Raw genomic sequence first — 19,291 nt, 5'->3', positions numbered from 1 at the left:
GACTGACATCTGGTGTGCATTGTTTATGAATATGTGACTCACGATACACACAGTCTCTGGAAGATTTTTTCCCACAGTCTATTGTTACCAAAAAACAACAACACGCGAAAAGGGCAATAAATCGTGATATCAAATCACAATACTTGTAGAATTGCCAATACTAAAAATCTAGACATATTAAATCAACACCCACATATTGTGATAGTATTGAATCGTGGGATGTCATCCCAGTCCTTTGCGTAGCAGCATGGATTGAGGGCCGTATTGTTTGTAATTTACTTCTATGCCTCATTTGAAGTTTATAGTTTTCTTTTAAACTGCACCACAAATAGGAAAATCACGAGGTAGGCCACAGTAGAGGAGAACATCTGATCATCACTAAATCGTACAGATTTAGCCTCTGTTGTTACCTCGGTACAAAGCAACCGAGCAAAAGTCCATCCATCAAAAAAAGGGCTCCATGTTTTGCTTTGAGTGAGTTTACAAGATTGATGTCAACATCTGTTCAAAGTGAAGAAATACACCTTTCAACACGTCTAAAGCTGGCTGATTAACACACTGTATGTCTTTTGTTTAGCTTCTGTGGAAGGTGAGATGTAAAAACAGCAATTTGGGGTTTTAGCGGGAGTTGCGTGCTGCAGTTAAATTACAGAGGGACTACTTTTTTACAGAAGAAATAGTCCACATGAAAGCTGCTGACAGTGAAATCTGTGGATTATCCAGAGCAACAGAAGGGTTGTTTTTGTTTGAATATTGTGAGGAACACAGACAAAATCCCATTCGTCTCTATTCTAATGACCTTCAGGCAGTATTTCATGAGACGGATCATTTAAAGCAGCTGCATTTAGCAAAAGAAGACGCTCGGATAAACGGAGTTTTTCTATTTGCAGCAACAAAACAACCAAGTTAGCAACTTAACAGTGAACCTAGGGAGCATTTTGCGGCATATTTTAATTCAGGGATTGATGGCGACCAAAACGGAGCTAAAAGGAGACAAGATGTCAATCTTACATCCATCTAGTGGACTGAATCACGACTCCATATGAATGCTAATGCTGTTTTGTATTTGCTGGAGGTGTAAATAGGTGTAACACTGTCGCTAACAGTTTAAATACGTTTCATTTATATAGCCGACCAGAACCTGCACATACCAGACCGACATCCTGCAAACGTATTGGGCTAAACGGTGCTAACGCTCATTTCATCTCTGTCGGACTTGTGTTTTCTGGATGATATATCGCCCAAAAATATATTAAGACGGTCTTCGTCACATTCCACATTCGGTGCAGATGTGATTTATGAGGTGTAATGAGACTGGGCTGTTATTCACAGTTGGCTTATCACACCTGTGTCTCCCATGGATGAATGTCTCAGTTGTGCATCAAAACGTCCCCCCTGAGCACTCCAAAGCTTTCTTTTTTTATATAGATATCTGGGCCACCCCAGGCCAGACCTCATGGGTTTTGCCTCTAGATTTATAGCGCCCAGAGAAGCTTTACGCCAGTGTGAAACCTCACACGCAGGCTAATAGATAACTCATATTACCGCCTACGGGCAGACAAGCCATGGTAGTCTGGTGTTGTGTTTGTACTGTGCATCTTTTTTTATTTGCATCTATTCTTTATATCTTTATAGGTGGATACTCCTACATTTGTGGATGTGCGTGTGACACGGAGAGGTGAGAGTCTATCCAACATCCTCCAGCTAATTACAGGCCACTGATCTCGTCAGCTGTCACCGCCACACTCTTTTTACATGTCAATGACTGCCAAATGGGACCTCATATCCTTCCTCCAGCTCACACAATGCTCTCATTGAAAACACAAGCGACGGAGAGAAAACCTGAGGAGAGAAAGCGAAGGATGCCACTCCTCGTCCCAGCTGGCACTGGCTCAATGGCAAAGGGCACCGAGTCTTGTCCGTGAAATAAAAACCACTCCTACTCCTCTTCTCAAATCCTCCTCCTCAGCCTTCACCTCTGCCCTTTCTTCATCATCACCGTGGCTTAATCTGGGCACGTTCATGGGGACGCACACCCAGACTCTGCCTCTGTGCCTCTCTTTTGTGTTTGCCAGCGCTCTGCTGAGGGAAAAAGAAACAGGAGGGTGAGAAGGGAGGAGGGGAACAGGAGTGGAGGTGGAGGCGGTGGTGTCGGTGGGTGCTTCGGTTTGTCTTTTGCTTTTCCAGTCTTGGGGGAAGAGGTGGAGAACTTGGCACGAAGCCTGGCTGTGGCACTGCATACAAACACAGGGTGGAAACACAAGGCCTGTTTGTGTAGGTTTGTTTGACTCCCCCATCTTCTTACCTCAGGGGCAGTGGAAAACATTGCGTGAGACAGCCATAAGATACGGTTCGCCCTTCACTCCCTCCGGACGGCCATCGATTCTTCGCAACGGCCAGGGGATGGACAGAGACGAGATGAATGGAAAGCAATCCACGTCAGGAAATTACTGACCATAATTCAATGAAATTAATTCAATTCTTATAGTAAAGACTTGGCTGGATGCCCGGCTTTGTTTGCTCCTTTTAAAAATAGGAAAAAAGCTTTCAGTCTTTACATCAATCTCCAGAACAGCATCAGGAGGGTAGACACAATTTATCACTACAATATACTATATGTCTGAATAGACAAAGAGCTGACACAGTCAGAGCTGGATGATGTCTTCTATGTTTTCTATTCTGTTTTACATCCCGGGTCATCTAAATCTCCTTAGCTTAATCTCCTGTGGACTCAGAGTCGCTTACATCAGCGCAAACGCCACAATTCTGTCTGATTTGTGGAAGTTGAAATCTTTACCGTATGTACTCTACTTGTTTCTCTCGGGCCCACGCTTACTTGCACTTAAATGCTTCCTTGGTCCGCTGATGTGAAAGGGGACATTGCTCCCAGTTCCCAGTGCAGCTGCAAACATGATTAAAGTGGCATTCCACCATGTTAGTGCAGCGTGGTCCATGCACAAAGCCACTTCCTGCTCCTCGCAGCAAATATCCGCAAGGGAGACTCGAACCAGCCTCTGCACCGGGGCTAGGTACTCTGATCAGATTCAATATTTTTTCCAGCATTGGTTATGTATATCAGATCTGGGCCACTTTGTTATTGCTGTGATTTGTTTTTCTCATACATTTCTATCGATGTTCCGTCTTGACAGTTTTGCAGCACATCTAGACCGCTGGGATCGTCTGGAGTTTCAATTACAAACGTCTGTAGTCGTCTCGCGTTAGAAATGTCCCACTGATAGGAGACAATGTGTGCAGGTACACCAAAGGAGCCATTAAGTATTGCAGCATGCCGCTGGGCTGACTGCTTTATGATCACTCTGGTCTTAACCGCAATAGCAGCGAGCAGTCCAAAGGGAAGCATTGTGGTTGGATGAGAAACAGCCTAACATGTCTGGAAGGAGACAGGGAGTTAATGAAATGGGTGTTTATTTTAGCCGAGAAATTTAAGTCTGTCTTACAAAGGTTATTTTAGTAGCCGTAACATGTTTGAGCTTTTGAGCGTGTCCACATCACGAGCCTGTTTTGCTTTACAGTGTCACACATGACAGTTTCTTGCAAGGGAAAAGACCGGAACTTCCTTAAGTCATTGCATGCGTACCAAATGCTTTGACCCGTCTCCTCGCATCCTCTCGTAGAATATATATGGCTTCCCTGTACTCCTCACCGATCGTTTCCTCAGTGCTCCTGCGGGGCTCTGACCTGTGACATGACAGAGTTGGTACCTCTGGCCTGGAATGGATCCGGATGTGCCGCAGGTCAAGACATACGTTCGAGGGTCATTAGCCAATACCTCCCTGCTGCACTCTCAGCAGCACACGTGCACATCAATGTCTGTGCAAGGCTTTGACTAAAATAGGAGTCTAAAGCCGGATTTCTTTTTTTTTCTTTCTTTAAATCCGGTTTAATGTAAGTAATAGTTTGTGCAAATACATCATTAAACTGATTGGATTTATGCCCTAGAACTGTCCAGCATGTTTCCCATGATGCCAAAATGGTGAGTTGTCCTCCTTGACAATAAAGACAGAAATGTTTGTCTTTCCTTATGTCAAGATAAGAGCACGTCAGAGTGAGCGGAGGAGGAAGATATGGGAGACGGGATGTGATTTAGGAAGGAGAAGGGGATTTAAACATTGTTTTTCTTTTAAAAGAGCACACACAAGTGTTCACACATGGACACATGATGATTCTCATGGTGCTACAGGGAGCAAACTGCACCTGCCATGCATTCAGTTTTATGACAAATCTATAAACCTTTCTAGACATTTACAGTGTCACCAAAAATTCAAACTTTACTCATATCATTCCTCTGTACTATAGGATTAAAAGAATAAATCACAAGCTTACAATAATGCAATCAAAGATTTCCATGTATCGCCGGTTTCCTCATATTATTACCCTTCTTCTTCGTAACATTTGATGCCAATCAGTATAATACAATGCTGCTTTTTGTCTGATTAGCTCCTGACATTTAGGTTTAATTGAATGCTCGTGATGAAAGCATGACCCGTGATCATGTTCTTTGTTTGCTCTGGCTGCTCCTCTGAAGCTTCTAAACAGCTCAGGAATTGTTCCAAGTCTTGATGTATGAAATCATTGATCTTTCAGCCCTCCGCTGCCCGACGTCTCGCAATGTCGTCAGCCTACTCCGACTCATTCTGACTTTGTGAGCGAACAATATTGCAATGCAGTGAGCTTCTAGGGGAAGAATGCGACAACAGATTGGAATTATGGGAGAAATGATTGCATTTGCAACCACATGGAATGCAGAAGAGATGGGCTGAAGCGGACCATTTGTTCACTGTGGTTATGGATGACAAACAGTGGGCGGCTGATGCTCTAGCCGAAGGGCTCGTCAACCACACAGCAGGCTATGAAACGTAAATTCAAGTTTATTTTAAGTAAGTGCCCTTTTAATTTTGATGCATCCTGCAAAAATGAATTTAAAATGAACTAAATGATACATGAGGGATGAGGTAAATTTGGCTGATTGGGTTGGTCTTTGAGCTTTGGATGGGTGGCAGCAAGGAATGCAGCGCTCGAAGCAGTGCCCTGCAGAAAGGCCAATGAAAAGCAGAGTGCTGGTGGCTCCCGGCCGGCATAAAGAAGTCCACTTGGCAGTAAAGCCGACAGTCATGTGCCTCCATTTAAATGAGAAGGCAAGAAAAGAAAGAGAGACAGCGAAGAGGAGGGAGAGAAATACAGGCTGAGCTAAGAGGCTGGGGAATCTGCCAAGCCGAGACACTTGAGGAATGCATCAGCAGCAGCAGTTCTCTCTTTGCAGTGATACCATCACAGTTACAGCTCCTCCAGTCTAGTCAGCAAGTCTGGCAGCCAGTGTAAGCAGATGACAGGTAACACCACCAAAACAAACAGAGAAATAACAAAAATATGAATCCTGAGAGGAGCCAAGAGATTCTAAGCATTTTTGTGTTTTGTACATTTTTTCCAGAAGTGGCATGCATCCACACCTCTGCTAAATTGTTGGTACTTGCACGCAGCTCCGTGTGTGTTGTCAGCTGAGTGTTTTTAGAGGCGTGAGCGTTGTCTGGTCTTGTTTGTGGAGTTGTGCGTGGAGGAGTGGGAGCCATGTGGCGTGACTCCTCTGACCCTGGCAGTTAGTTAATAAACACAGGCCTGTCAACAGCTGCTGGTGATGTCATGTAGAACTTCTCCTCACTCTCCTTATCCCCCCGCCCCACCACGCCTCCCTAACTCCCTGCAGCACCACCACCACCTCCCTCCTTTCTATTTACAAGTCTTACTGGGTGTTGCTGCAGACTTCCAGCACCGGCAGCTCACATACTGTGTCTCAGGGTGTGTGTGTGTGTGCATGTGTTTGTGCGTGCCTCCCCCCCTCTCCCCCCCTGTAACACATCCAGGGGAATTTACGACAGCATGTTTTCAGCTGCCATCAAAGGAAGGTCCACATCATCACGTTGTCTTCCAAACCAAAACACCTCTGAGAGACTGCGAGCTGCAGAGCTGCTGGGTGGAGAGGATCCGGCTGGCGCGCAGTAAGTTTGGACTCCCGCCCGTTCGTTTTCTGACAGTTTCTGTCATAATGCAAATTGAAGGCGTTGTTTTGAAAATGGAGTTGAGGTCACACCCCGTTGAACTTTTGAGTAAAGCGCCATGATCAGCTGTGTTTTCATTTTCTGTAGTAGCTGCAAGTCAAGGCTTAAAAGTGATCAAATAATAACCTGTTCAAAACTTTGAAATGTAGCAAAAATAATAATGTTAGTTAATTGTCCCAATAATGCCCTCAGCTAGCAAATTAGTTCATTATGGCTAAATAGTTAAATAAGACATGGTAATCTCAGCAAGGTATGATATACCATTAACAACGCTGATAATTATTGCTTTTTGTTTAAACCAGAAACCAGCGACCCCCTAACACCATGCAGATCCGGGTAAGACGTGTTCATAACAATTACAGCGACTTGTTTATACAGCGTATCTGCTGTTTTGTGAAAAGCAACCTTAACTGTTGACTGATTGTTGACTGACTTGTTGTGGAATAGGATGTGCCGTTGCGCTTCTTTTCAAATATTTCTCTGAGAGAGAGAGAGCAGGACTGAAAACACTCGCAGAGATAAACGCACACAAGCAGGCTGTTGTTTGTCAGGCAGAAAGCAGCCCGCTGATGAGATGCATGTGTTCACTTGTGTTGTGATGCTCGCATACCAGAGAGAGGGGCACAATTGCGTGTTTTGATAACGGCAGGAAACATTCCTCTGCCCTCTCTTGGCTTGCTGCATCACCTCTGGGCCTTCAGAGTATATTTTTCTGGCTTTTTTTTTCCAAGCTGAAGCGCCATCATGAGAGAGTTCAGCAGAGAGTCACGCTGGGCTGCAGACCAGGGTCCCACGACAGGAAGCTCAGTTGATTTTTTTTTTTTTTTCCCAGGATGTATATTAAAGCATCCTACGCATCTGGTGGGATAAGCTCAGGGAATTGCAGGGACTCCCCTCATGAACAGGATGACGACATTGTATTCATTGTTTTTCTTCTTTTTTTTTTTTTCCATCAGACCTTCAACCCCTCCCTCCTTTTTTAAGCCCCCACATTAAATTCCCTGCTAAGTACTGCTGACTAAAGAGATGTAAAGCCGCTCAGACAAGTTCAGGCGGAATCTTTATCATTCAAAGCATCTGAGAAACACATTTTCATGTTAGCAGCTTTCTTCCTTTTGTCTTGTTTGACACGATCTTGTTTAGGAAGTCATTTGGGTGTTTGTTTAGTGCAACATCAGAGAGTCTTTTCAGTCTTCTCAGCCTGGCCTTTTAAGAGCTGATTGGATGGAGCATCAGTCATGTTTGACAAGCTTTATTGAACAAGTAGACCAAGTCAAGTATTGATAGTACACTTTTCAAAGTGCCTGGCTGAGAAGTCCTCATGCAAATTCTTTAAAATATATCGTAAAATAAAAGAAAGAAAGAAAGAAAATGGCAATGTGGAGAACACATAAGAAGATAGAATTGGAGCACCCGGTGATAAGTGTGACTATAGTTCATTAATGATGTAGAACTAGGCCTCAAAAATCTGTCTGGTTATTGCGAACAAATGATTTACAAATGCCTCATGGTCCTCCAGCATGTCTCAGCTTTGTGACTGTAAAAACATAATGAGGAGCTCCATTTGTTCCATACTTATTAAATATACAGGATCATCTTAACTCCCCGAGTCACGTTGTCCTTGCCTGTGAGCGTCTGGCACAAACGTGTCAGGCTTTTTGCAACAGAAAGTCGACTGACAACAAATTAAAATAATTTATCAGGCAAAATTGTCAACATTTGCTAGTTCCACCTTCTAAAAAAACAATAATTTGCTTCTTCTCTGTTTTATATTGTTGTAAATTGAATACCTTTGGGTTTTGGACAGTTTTGAAGCAACCCTTTGTGACTTGATATGAATTCGGAGTAATCAGGTGAACTGAAAATGTTTTGCAGCAAAAAGAATAATCCTGTTTGTCTTCACTCATTTCAAGGTCCGTCTCTACAGCTGTGCTCATCCTCATTGTGTTCAAAGGACATAGGTTGTTTATTTAACAATGTATAGGTTGTCCTTGGATTTATTTATAACCACGATGACATTGGAAACTAAAGACACAAACAAATAACCGTGCATTTGGACACACCGACGGCAGACAAAGCTTCTCTCGTGACCTGTGAGAATTACAAACATCTCTGGTGAGACGATTTGCAGTTTAACCTTGTCCTTCTCTAAGAATCTGGTTGAAATGTCAGGACACGCAGGCCGTGACGCATTACCACCGTCGTGATAAAGACGTGCTGTGTCTTCAGCGATAGCATAATGACACTTGCATGTATGGTGTTTATATCAGTCCTCCCTTACTTGGAGTATCAACATTCATTTTAAAGGTCCTGTCAAACTGATCTGTTAGCCTTGGCAATAAGCCTCACATATTTACACCCGTGTGATAAATACTTCAAACTAACTGCAGTTAACATGTTATGGCTACCAGCAGGGATAAACACTGATTAACTACGGCAGCAACCATGGGCACACGCTGTAAAATTCAGACGTAACTTTCAGCTTAATGATTGGTTTGCTGTTAGAATAAGAACAACAACAGACCAGTGTAATATATAGCTTATTGTTCGAGGCTCTCTGACACAGTAATTCCACGTTAAGCTGTGCCAAGCTACAGTTGGTGGTGCCAACTGTACCGAGACCCATGCAGAGGCAGATCAGACAGGCCGGCCAGCAGAGGGACTCAAAACATCCGATCAGCACAGACCATCTGTGCCGCTAGAATACAGATGGACCTCTCGCGTCACACATTAAACCCCACATCAGACACTTGCATGCTTCAATTTTCTCCTCAATGAATGGAAAGTAATAGCAACCCCCCCACACCCTCACCACCCACGTCCCCCCGTGTAGCAGGCGAATTAAAAGCGAGCGCCAAACGTATAATCTTCCCGGTCATTCATTCTTCTCCCCGGACATGGCAATCTGGATGGATCATTCAGAAGAAAAATAAAGAGAGCACTGGGTTCTGTACCGTGGGGGATGCCTCTGCGCTGACCCCGTTTCACTCTCTCCCTCATTCAAGCATGGAGACAAAATGAATTGGTTCCTGGGGCAAAGGGGGGGTACACCAATCAATGTCCAATCCCCCCCCCGCCCACCATCCGTTTTCAGGCCCTGGCACTTCCTGGCATGTTCCCTTTTTTTGGGACGGTGGGGTATTGATCTCAGAGGTCCGACTCACTATTTGGCCAGGAGGCTTTTGTTTCCGAGACCTCTGGGTTTTCCAAAGGTTTGTAAAAGATGTGAACACTAATTGAAAACTCATGCAAAATTCATGTTTGGAATCCCGTGCTCTCAGTCTTTGGCTCGCCTTCCATTCTTCTCCTCCAGATTGCCATCCAGATATTTACTTAAGTATATTTGCTCAATTATTTGTCATTACGTTTGATATATAACCCGTGACTGAACCAATGTAAAAGCAAATGTAGGACATTCAAATGTGCAAACCAGAAGAAATTCTTTACATCTCTAGTTCCACTGCAGCTATTAATCACTTAAGTGTTTCGTCTTGTGAGAAAAGTGCCAAAGTTCAAGCAGCCACCCTGATATCTCTGTTTGAACTAACCGTGATGAGGATTTTGCGGTGACTCTTTGTGTGAAATGAGACCATGCGTGAGAGAATGGCTGACTGTATTGGGTACAAAGGGCAGTATTGTCACTTGTGGCAGAGTGTGATCTCTGTAACACTTACAAGTCAAAAGCCAGAGGCTGGAGCAACAGTGTTTCTTCAGCAGACCTTTACTGTGTGATTTGTCTGCCTGCGGCCTCAGACAAAGTTTAGATAAATGTGCCAGTAATAGGCAGACGATTGCAATAAATGCACAGCTGCCTAATTTATCCCACTTTACAATGGAACAGTATCAAATCTGAGCCATGACGATCCATATTCATGGACAATCTGGGCTTATTATCACCATTTATCCATGAGGCTCACAGTCTGTTTTCAGTACAGCGATCTCTCAATGGGTTTAAGTGTTATCATTAAGCTGTTATCCCCTCACATTATCCCTGTTATAGTTCGGAGCTGTCTGGGGCTCTGTGACCTCAGCTGGGTCCTCCCTTGTTCTTCGAGCAGATGTTAAAAAAGAGAGCCCCCCCCTCCCTCTCCACTCCCTCTCCTCCCACCTCAAACAACACTCCCATTTGCGTTGTACACACACACACACACACACACACACACACACACACACACACACACACACACACACACACACACACACACACACACACACACACACACACACACACACACACACACACCACCCTGCCTCACCTCCTCCCTTCACCCTGGCATCTAATTAGGCCGACAACACAAAGACTCCCAGATGTCAGCGTCCTCCTGGCCTCCTTTGATTATATCCTTTCCACCCCACTGGCTGGCTTGCCGACTGGCTGGATGGCCGGCTGGGGGCCGTGTGGACCATAGGCGTCGACGCGTGTCACTCTGCGTAGGACAACACTAGACCGGTTTAACATATCAGTAATTGCTTTTGGTGTAAATCACAGGGAATCAGGAGGGGGAGAGGACAGTCCTGAAGGGGTTGCAGTTGCAGGGGTGTTCTTGGATTGTTATTAACAGTCGCAAAGGAGCATTTATTTTTGTAAGATATCTTTAAACTAAACACAAGACTACGTCATATCATTTGATGGATGAGGCATTGCCTCGGATCACCAGCAGTTAGTTACCAAACCAGTATTTGTTAATCCTGAATGTCACAGCATATTTTAAAACAGTATTTGTGATGGCCAACAGTCACTAAGTGTTTCATTTCATTTAAAACCAAGCAACCAAGAAGCACCAACGATCTGTGGACAGTCAACAAGTTTGTCGTCTGAGGAAAATTGGCGCTGCTTTTTACAGACGGCAGCCGTGGCTAGAACTTTCAGCAGCCAGTCAAATTTCCATGCGGACTGGTTCTGCCCAGTGAATACTGACTGGATGAGATATTGTTTACCAGTTCTGTAAAACATATTGGATAGCCGATGGACTATTTTATTCCCTGTATTTATAAGGAATATTTTAGTTTTGTGCTGGACGCTCTGCTGCTCTTGCTCTGAACTGAGGACTTTATGAAGGCCTGGCCACACAATTAGCAATGATGACTAGTAGCCAGTGTGTCACCAAGCCTCCAGCAGGTACAGAACATTTTCTGAAGACGTGGGAATTTATTTCACTGCCGCTCTGGCGTGACCTTCCAACGCTTTGTGAGTTTCATTAAGAACCGCACCCACAGCTTATGATCATTGAGTTTAAGCTTCTGTCTTGAGACTTCAATAGGTTGTTGTTCCATCTGGGCTGTTCCTGGATGTTAAAAGAGATTTTTCACCAATTCTTACTTAGAAGTAAAAAAACGGGTAAATGTATTGTGCCCCCATGACGGAAACAGTTTTTACTCTTTAAACGTCTGAGTGGTTTGCGCTGACTGACAGACATGGCTGGGTGTAGGACACGGTAGAGTTGGAAATGAATCTACATTTCACGAAATGCGATGATCCCTGAGGGCATTTCAGAAATCCTTGCTTTTGCATTTGAAAACAAACGTGTGTTGTTTAATTAAATGGAAGTTTAATTCACTACCTTTCTGACAATTATGGATTCTACTGTGCTTTACTGTAATAGTCTGACTCGTAAACTCACAGCAACAAGACAAAGCAGGAGGTGGGAGTGCTTTTGTGTTCTATTGCCTGCTTTTATCTGAATGACCCAGATATCTATCTTTTAATGTGTTTGCTTAATCTTTATCACTTATGATTGATCCACTACCTCATCCGTCACACTGTCTGTATACTCTAAGGAAAATGCTGGCGGTGTTTTCTACACTGCGTCTGTGCAATCAGACACTGTGCTTTAATCTTTTTTTTACTTTCTTTCATTTACTCAATTTCCTATAAACCCCCCTACTGTCTCTGAATCCAGGGGATGCTGTGGGCTTTGCTTCCTCTCCTAATCTGCAGCGGAAAAGGACCGAACTGAAATGCGATCTAAACATAGACCAGTGTTTCATCTGTTGCAAGACACTTGCACAATTAGCCATTACGAAGGCAGGGCGAGCAAGACGTGCAGGAGTCTGATGTTTCTGTGTCATTAAAGACAAAGCTTTTCACATCCTGTTCACTGATTAGACAACTTCCTTTCACACTAAATCGCCCAGAGCTGTTCAGAAATGGGACACAAGGAGGCCGTATAATGTTGAGATATGCAACATCAGATCCTGCATGCAGTCTGATGTTTGCAGTCAATAACTTTAGATTGGCAGTGGATGGAACGTGTCATGTTGATGTGTGGGGATGTTTGACAAGTGCAGTCACGCTGCTGAAGCTTCAGACGGGGTGTAACAGATACAGCCCGCAGCAGATGGAGAAGGGGGCGTTTGGGAAGTGGTTTTGCATATGTAGGTTTGTGAGGCGAGTGGACACGACTGACCTGAAAAACGGGGTGAATGCAATTCAGCATCATTCTGAACAGCCAATATTTTGCGGGACTTTGCTCATTGCATGTGGTTTTTTGCAGTGTTTCACTGTGGAAAAAAAAATCCTAAGACAACCTTAAAATACAAAAGCAATCCCATAAAGGTTGGCTTTCCTGTACTTACAGTTTCTCTCAGTAAATCATCTCAAAAGCATATAAAATGAGAAAGTGCCCTGATTCATTCCTCATGCTGACTGCATTGAATTGACAGCATTGACTGTGAGCTTCTGACCCTGACATCATTCATGATATTTCTGTTATGATAATCTTATCTTTTATTTGAAGTACACTTTAATTACTTGCACCATTTTTTAAGTTAAAGTGCCATTTGTCTGACTTGCATTAACAAGGACGTGAAGTTGTCTCTGAGTTAGGACACATGATTCCAGGATTTATCCATGCACGTAAGAATACAAGTTGTGTTGCACCGACAGGGTCTCTGACCCCTAGACGTCCAATAGCCGACCTTTGACCCCGTCTTCACCGACGAGGAAGTCGTGTGCTTACTCTGTGCACCAACATAGTGAGTCTAAAACCCCGGGTTCTTTGTAAAGGAGTAGTATGCGTGAAGTGAAGTGTTTATCTTCTGCTGCAGCATCAGTCAGGCCAGGTCGGACTGGTTCCCAGCACTGTTTGGAGAGGCCTAGAAAAACAAAGGGCTGGAGCTTGGGGTTGGGTTAGAGGGTTGGATGCCTGGGTGAGCTGCAAGATCTAACTGGAGCTCTGCGATCCCAGAATCCTGCCAAGCCTGAGGGGAGGGCCACACTTCCGCTCCCTCTCAGGCTCTGAACTTGGACTCTGATCTCTTGTAAAAGGTGAAAGCCCTTCTATCAGCGGAAACGTGACCTGTACCGGACATGAGGTATCCGTTGTTGACTTTCTCCCTCTCCTCCCCTTCCCCCTCCCCCCAGGTCTTCCCAGGTGTGTAGATTGCTGCAGGGCACAGGGACCATGAACAGACACCTGCAGAGGAGAGAGCAGTTAAAGAGATTGTCTCTGGACAGCAGCCTACAGGTAAGTCAACCCTCAATGCTGTTATTGTCTTAGATTGGTCACTTGGTCAGGAGACAGACATAGTGTAATGTCTTTCCTTTGGGCTGAACATTCATGCCCAAAAGGAAATGCCTAAAAGTATTTGTCTCTCTCTAATGTGTTAACTTTTAACACAGGCATTCCCACTGACTACCACTGTGCATCAAGTCACTGCTGAATTGTTACAATGAGTCAGTAATTGATGGGATTTGTGATCTTTTTAACATGTGGTTAATAGGAACATGCTGTCATTGCTGTGGTTTGTTTGGACTGCACTTCCCACAAAGCATTTGTTAGTGAAGTTCTGCAAGTGCTGCTGTCTCCTCTTACATGGCAGCTAACACTACTCCTGCTAACTACCCACTCCGTGTTGTTTATTCTATCTGCTGCAAATGAAATATGTTTCATTTCCTGTGTTCAGGCCGATCCTTCCCCAGGAAAGATCCACTTAGGTTTAGTGTTTAGAACAGAGAGACCGTGTCAAACCTGTGGACAGAGGTAGATTGCTTTGCATTGTATAAATCAAGCTAAAATACAACAGCTACCCGGAGATTCAAAGATTAAAACGAACACGTACACAAAACACACCGAAGTGTCAAGCAGCAGAGAAAAAGGACAGCCTCTTGTGACTGTGTTTGTGAAACACCGCCGGTGATTGATAGGCTTATCTCTATGCCGGGCCGCTCTTGCGAATCACAGGAGTGGAAACTTCTTTTGGCTCAGGGTTAACTGAAGGTGAATCTGCTGGCAAGTGCCTCTTTGGAATGTCAAGTGCAGCCTTTTACTGGCTGCTGTGTTGTGTCTGCATGTGAGTAAAGAAGCGCACCCACCCCCTCTCAGTGCATACAGTACGGTCACTGCACAGGAAATAATAAATCAAGAGTCTTAAAATAGCATTTTAATGTAGTAAGTCATCAAGGATGCATTTGTTGCATTTTAAAAGGCAAATATCTAAGGCTACAAATTAGAAGGGCGTTTCTTTTTCTATGCAAATAAGCTCTATTTCTGGGGCAGTTTTGTTGTTTGTGGTGTAGTTTGTTGCTCATGTTACTGACTAGGCTTTAATGAAGCCAAATGTCAGCACACTGTATTGACTTGACCTGACTTTATAGCTTGCTGCTGACCCATCTTAACCCACTGCTGACATGCAAGAGTTTCTTAAAGGAAAACCCTGTGCTGACCTGCCTGAAATGTTCTCCATTTATGTAGTTTTACAGTCTTTTTATCCATATATTTGATAACTATAAATAAACCTAACATGACATTACATAATATTCACTGTTTTGCCCCCAGCCCATCCAGATGTCCACAGCCTCATCCTCACACTGTCCTCCTCCATTTCCATTGTGAAAAATGTATGAAAATCCATGACCGTGTAATCGAGACGCACCAAACTAAATTAAATCATAAATACCCATCACGAGACAACTTGTGCAATTCTCAGGTCATCAAAAATTGATCCACAAATAAGAAACGATCTTTTTCTGAGATCTACTATTTGGGACTTAAACCCTCAGGTCTGTCAATCATTTCCTACTTAAAGACATGAGAGTGAATCTGGAGGGACCTCTGTAGTGACACACTTAAATCCTCCTGCTGAGACGACACACTTCATGATTTATAATTTATCCATCCTGGTTCGTGAATATATAACTTCCTGAGACTCAGTGAATTAGACGCAGTGATTACTTGGTGGTCTGGTTTGTCTCTTATTCGATGACGATATGCGACGCGTGCGGGCTTTCCAAACATCATCACTACCAGCAGTTATTGGTTGATATGAGGTATACTGTAGCTTTAATTGCTTTAATTGGACACACAGTGACCTGATTTACCATGAGACTAAAAGTGGGTCATTTTTGTGATATGGGTTTATGATTCAACATGCTCACATTTGTCCACTCAGCTATCCATGCGTGCATTTTCCCTCCCTTTTTTTTTTTCCACCCCTTTCTCCTTCTTTCCACCTCTCTTCTCTTTTTCCTTCTTGTTAATCTCACTCTTCCACCTTTGCTCAAGTTTTTGTATTACTTCATCTTTTTCCATCTTTCCTCTTCCTAATTATTTGTTCTCACTCGGGGCAGCAGGAGCATAAGGTTGCTGGGTTGTTGTAGGACATAAAGAGGCCTGGAGCATTTTGGTAAAGGTCCAGCTCCAAAGATCTGGTGTGTGCAGATTTGATTGTGTGGCATGGATAAGCATGAAAAGTGGAAGCTTCGTGACTGTAGTTTGTGCAATAAATCGGAGGTTAAAGGAGCTGTTTGCTCCCTGATTGAATTCAAGTTGAATGCATGTAATTGTGGTGCATCTCTGATTCAGTGTGGATATGATATTATTTACAGGATTAGACATACAAGCTTTTGCTGGTTATTGTCCAGACCATAATTTATGTAGTTAAAGGAGCTGTTGTTTGACTAAAAGTCACTTAGTTTGAGGCCACTGAGTTTATAAGTTGGTCTATAAACTCTAAATGGGTCTTTATCCTCCCAGTGCTGATGGGGGACATGATGTTTCTGGCCTTTGTAGCCCGGCTGGCCCTGGCACAGATAAACCTACTAAATCCTGTAAACACTCCTTTTCCTGGGAGGATATGAGCCTCCGATACATTTATTTTTTCAGGCATCTGAGAAAACACAAGAGGCGGTTGCTGACATTCCATCAGACGACAGGCATGAACATTCGTGTTCTGGTTTTCCTTCTGTGTCACCTGTGGACCAGTTGTCTTGAGTTTCCATTAGCTCTGGACAGATGACCCTGACTGATCCACTGCTGCTCAGTTTTATCACAAGATTGTACTCACGCTTCATCCAGAAAATTGTTTTGTTTCCTTCGTTTGTTATGTGTCCCATGGCCCAGTAAGATGATGAACAAGAAAGACTTTCCTCTCGGGACGCTCCTGTCAGATTTTCAGTTCACACTAGCACACGAAGCATGAGACAAAATGCCATATGTCATCTGAGGAACAGGTCAAATATTTATGTCTGCTCCTCTTTGGATGGCTTACATAGCCGAGCTTCATACAAAGCTTCTATCAATCGTCTGTGGGTAATTTAATGAACAGAGGGCTTAGATGTCAGTCTGGACCACCACCTCACACATGTATAATGCACAGAGCCAGCATATGTTTCCTCACTGCATTCAGGCTAGGTTTGAGGGAATGTTCCTGGGTGTGTTCCTGCTCAAAGCTGCCATCTTTGTCTCTGTTTGTGTCTGTTTGATGTATTGAAATTGTGTGTGGCCCCGTGCATTTGTGTGCGAAGGGAGTGCACCCTTAGTCAGCGTTATCAGTTTTTTTATGGATGCGTTTCACTGCACTGGTCCTCCCCTTTTAACAGGAAATATGCTGGATCGGACCATCTAATCTGGATCAGGTTATGTAGTTCAGCGATGGCCCAGAGTCGCAGAGGTTACAGCAGCGCTCGTGAGTATCTGGGGCACCATTTGCATTACATAACCGCTGTGTTGCTGGGTTGATTCTATGCCTCTATTTATTTTTATCATTTGATGCCCGCCTGCGGATGAGACTCTTCGTCATGCAGCGACGTGCACGGTGAGCCCGATGGCCGTGGACGGTCTGTGAGCTGTTGCTAGCTACTGCCAGCGAGCTTTAAGTAGGTCACCGCAGAAGCTCTGTCAGGGGTCTATCCGACATAGCAGGGGCTTTCACAGGGGGGGAAATTCACAGTAATTTCTGAGGAGATAAGAATTTACAATAAATGTGAGATTTTGACTTTCAACATAAAGAAAAAACCCAACTGATACATCAGCTGAGATGACTCATCAGGACTGTGGACAGTAGATATCATCTATGGTGCAAGGTTTCAGTTTCTCAAACTCAAAGTATAATACATGTAGGGCGGCAAGACAATAAAGTGCGGACAGTCATCATCATCACTGCTAAGATGAACAGCTGTATGAGATAATATCGAGGAAAACAAAGCTGAGAAACCTGATAATGCAATCAGCAATTTAAAAAAACAACTTTGTGCATTCATGATCAGTTTTAGATGAATTCAGTAACCTGCTGTGTAGCACCGATTTACACTTCTCTCTGCCTTCTGCTGCTTTTAGGATTTATTCAAAAGAAAGTATGTGGTGGAGTTCAACTGCTACATCCTTGATGGTTAGGTAGGTTAGGTTAGGTAGTTACTTTATTAATCCCCGAGGGGAAATTTTTTAAATGTAGCTTCAGTCATGTCTTTTGTGAAAGTGCCCCACCTCAGTGCTGATTGGTTTGGTTCAGCAGTGTACACAAAACTAAATTGCAAGTAGAAATTCATGTGGAGAAAAGAAGTTGGAGATCGCTTGGAGCTTTGCTCATTTTTACACCCATGTGCACCTGGCCTGTTTTTCTGATTTTTGAAAAGTTAAGAAGTTTTCACAGACTTTGGATATCCAACCTGAAATGAAAGGCCCTTCCAAATTGTGAAGTAGTATGTAATCACTTTGAGCACTGGATTCAACACTCAGGCTTAGTCATTGCTGGTTAGAATGGATATGATCATCGGCCAAAATGTTATTTATTATCATTGTCTTCTTAGCTTTTCTTTAAGCCATATCAATTGCTAAATGCCTCTGTCTCATGTCCACCAAACAAAGGAGCCTTCTGTCTAAGATGTGAATTCGCATGCATTTCCTCAAACTGTTAAGTAATACTCGACAACCCAAGGATGGCTACATTGGTGAGAGGCATGTCCTTGTTTTCTCTTCCACACCCTTTTCCTTGCCATCTTTTATAATATGTGCAGTAGTGCAATCATGCTCAGAGATAATTGATAACAAAAGGCCAAATTGAAAACACTCTGCAGGGGACAGTTAATAATCAAGTGCTCCACATTACTGATTAAATGCTTGCTGCATAGTTGTAACTTGTATTGAATAAACAGCATGTGGCAGTGCTTTCCTGTTTATCTCTAAAGTATTTGGGTTTAGCTAAATCCCCTGGCTTTTGTCAAGCCACCTCCTCGTATAAAGTCGTTTTACGTGCTGATTCGCTGCCATGCTGTTACACGAAGCTGCAACTTGTTTCGTTGGTCCACTCGCCACTGGCGCAAGTAAGACAATAAAATTGTCCCGAAACAGACAAATTAGTTTGGTTTATGCTAAATTTAAGTGCAAATGAATTAGATGGTACGCCAGCATGGAGTCTGCTTGGCAAGATTGGATTTCCTCCGTCTTCTCCCCCCACATCCTATTACAGCTGCTTGTTACAATGCAGCATGGAGACATAAAACTAAGCAGGGGAGCCAGCCCTTCAGCTGGATGGGAAAAAATGCTCAGTCTAATCTGAGTGGCTCCCACATTGTCAGGCAGACAAACGGAGAGGTTTGATATTATTACTGAGCAGCTCAAACTAATTGAGTGTAATTATACAGTAGAAGTCCAACGACAATGCCGTCCCCACCGTGGGCCTCGTTCTCACGCCATGTGTATTACAGGATGCCAGGCTCAGCGGACGAGTGCTCACTCAGTGCTCACTTAGTTTGTCAGGCTGATTCTCGAGTAACTGGTGTAAAGTGTGGGACTGAGGCCGCAGCCGATTGGACAATTTGAGTGGGAGCCAGTTGCATAAAAAGATTTAGACTCTTCTTTCTCTCAGAGCACTCAGTCTCACGTTTTATCTTGAGCGCTAAAATGAAGTTTCTCAGCAGGGGTGAGCCAGCCTCCGGCCGGGTCCCTGACTGCTCCCTCTGTGTGCAGGTGACATACCACGCATACCTGGGCTCACCGCGT

The sequence above is a fragment of the Brachyistius frenatus genome, unplaced genomic scaffold, assembly GCF_029030835.1.
Source record: "Brachyistius frenatus isolate BFR_SWC_R1_liver_20210118 unplaced genomic scaffold, ASM2903083v1 Contig_26, whole genome shotgun sequence".
NCBI lineage: Eukaryota > Metazoa > Chordata > Actinopteri > Embiotocidae > Brachyistius > Brachyistius frenatus.
The sequence above is the reverse complement of the archived record's forward strand: the minus strand, read 5'-3'. Positions refer to the sequence as shown.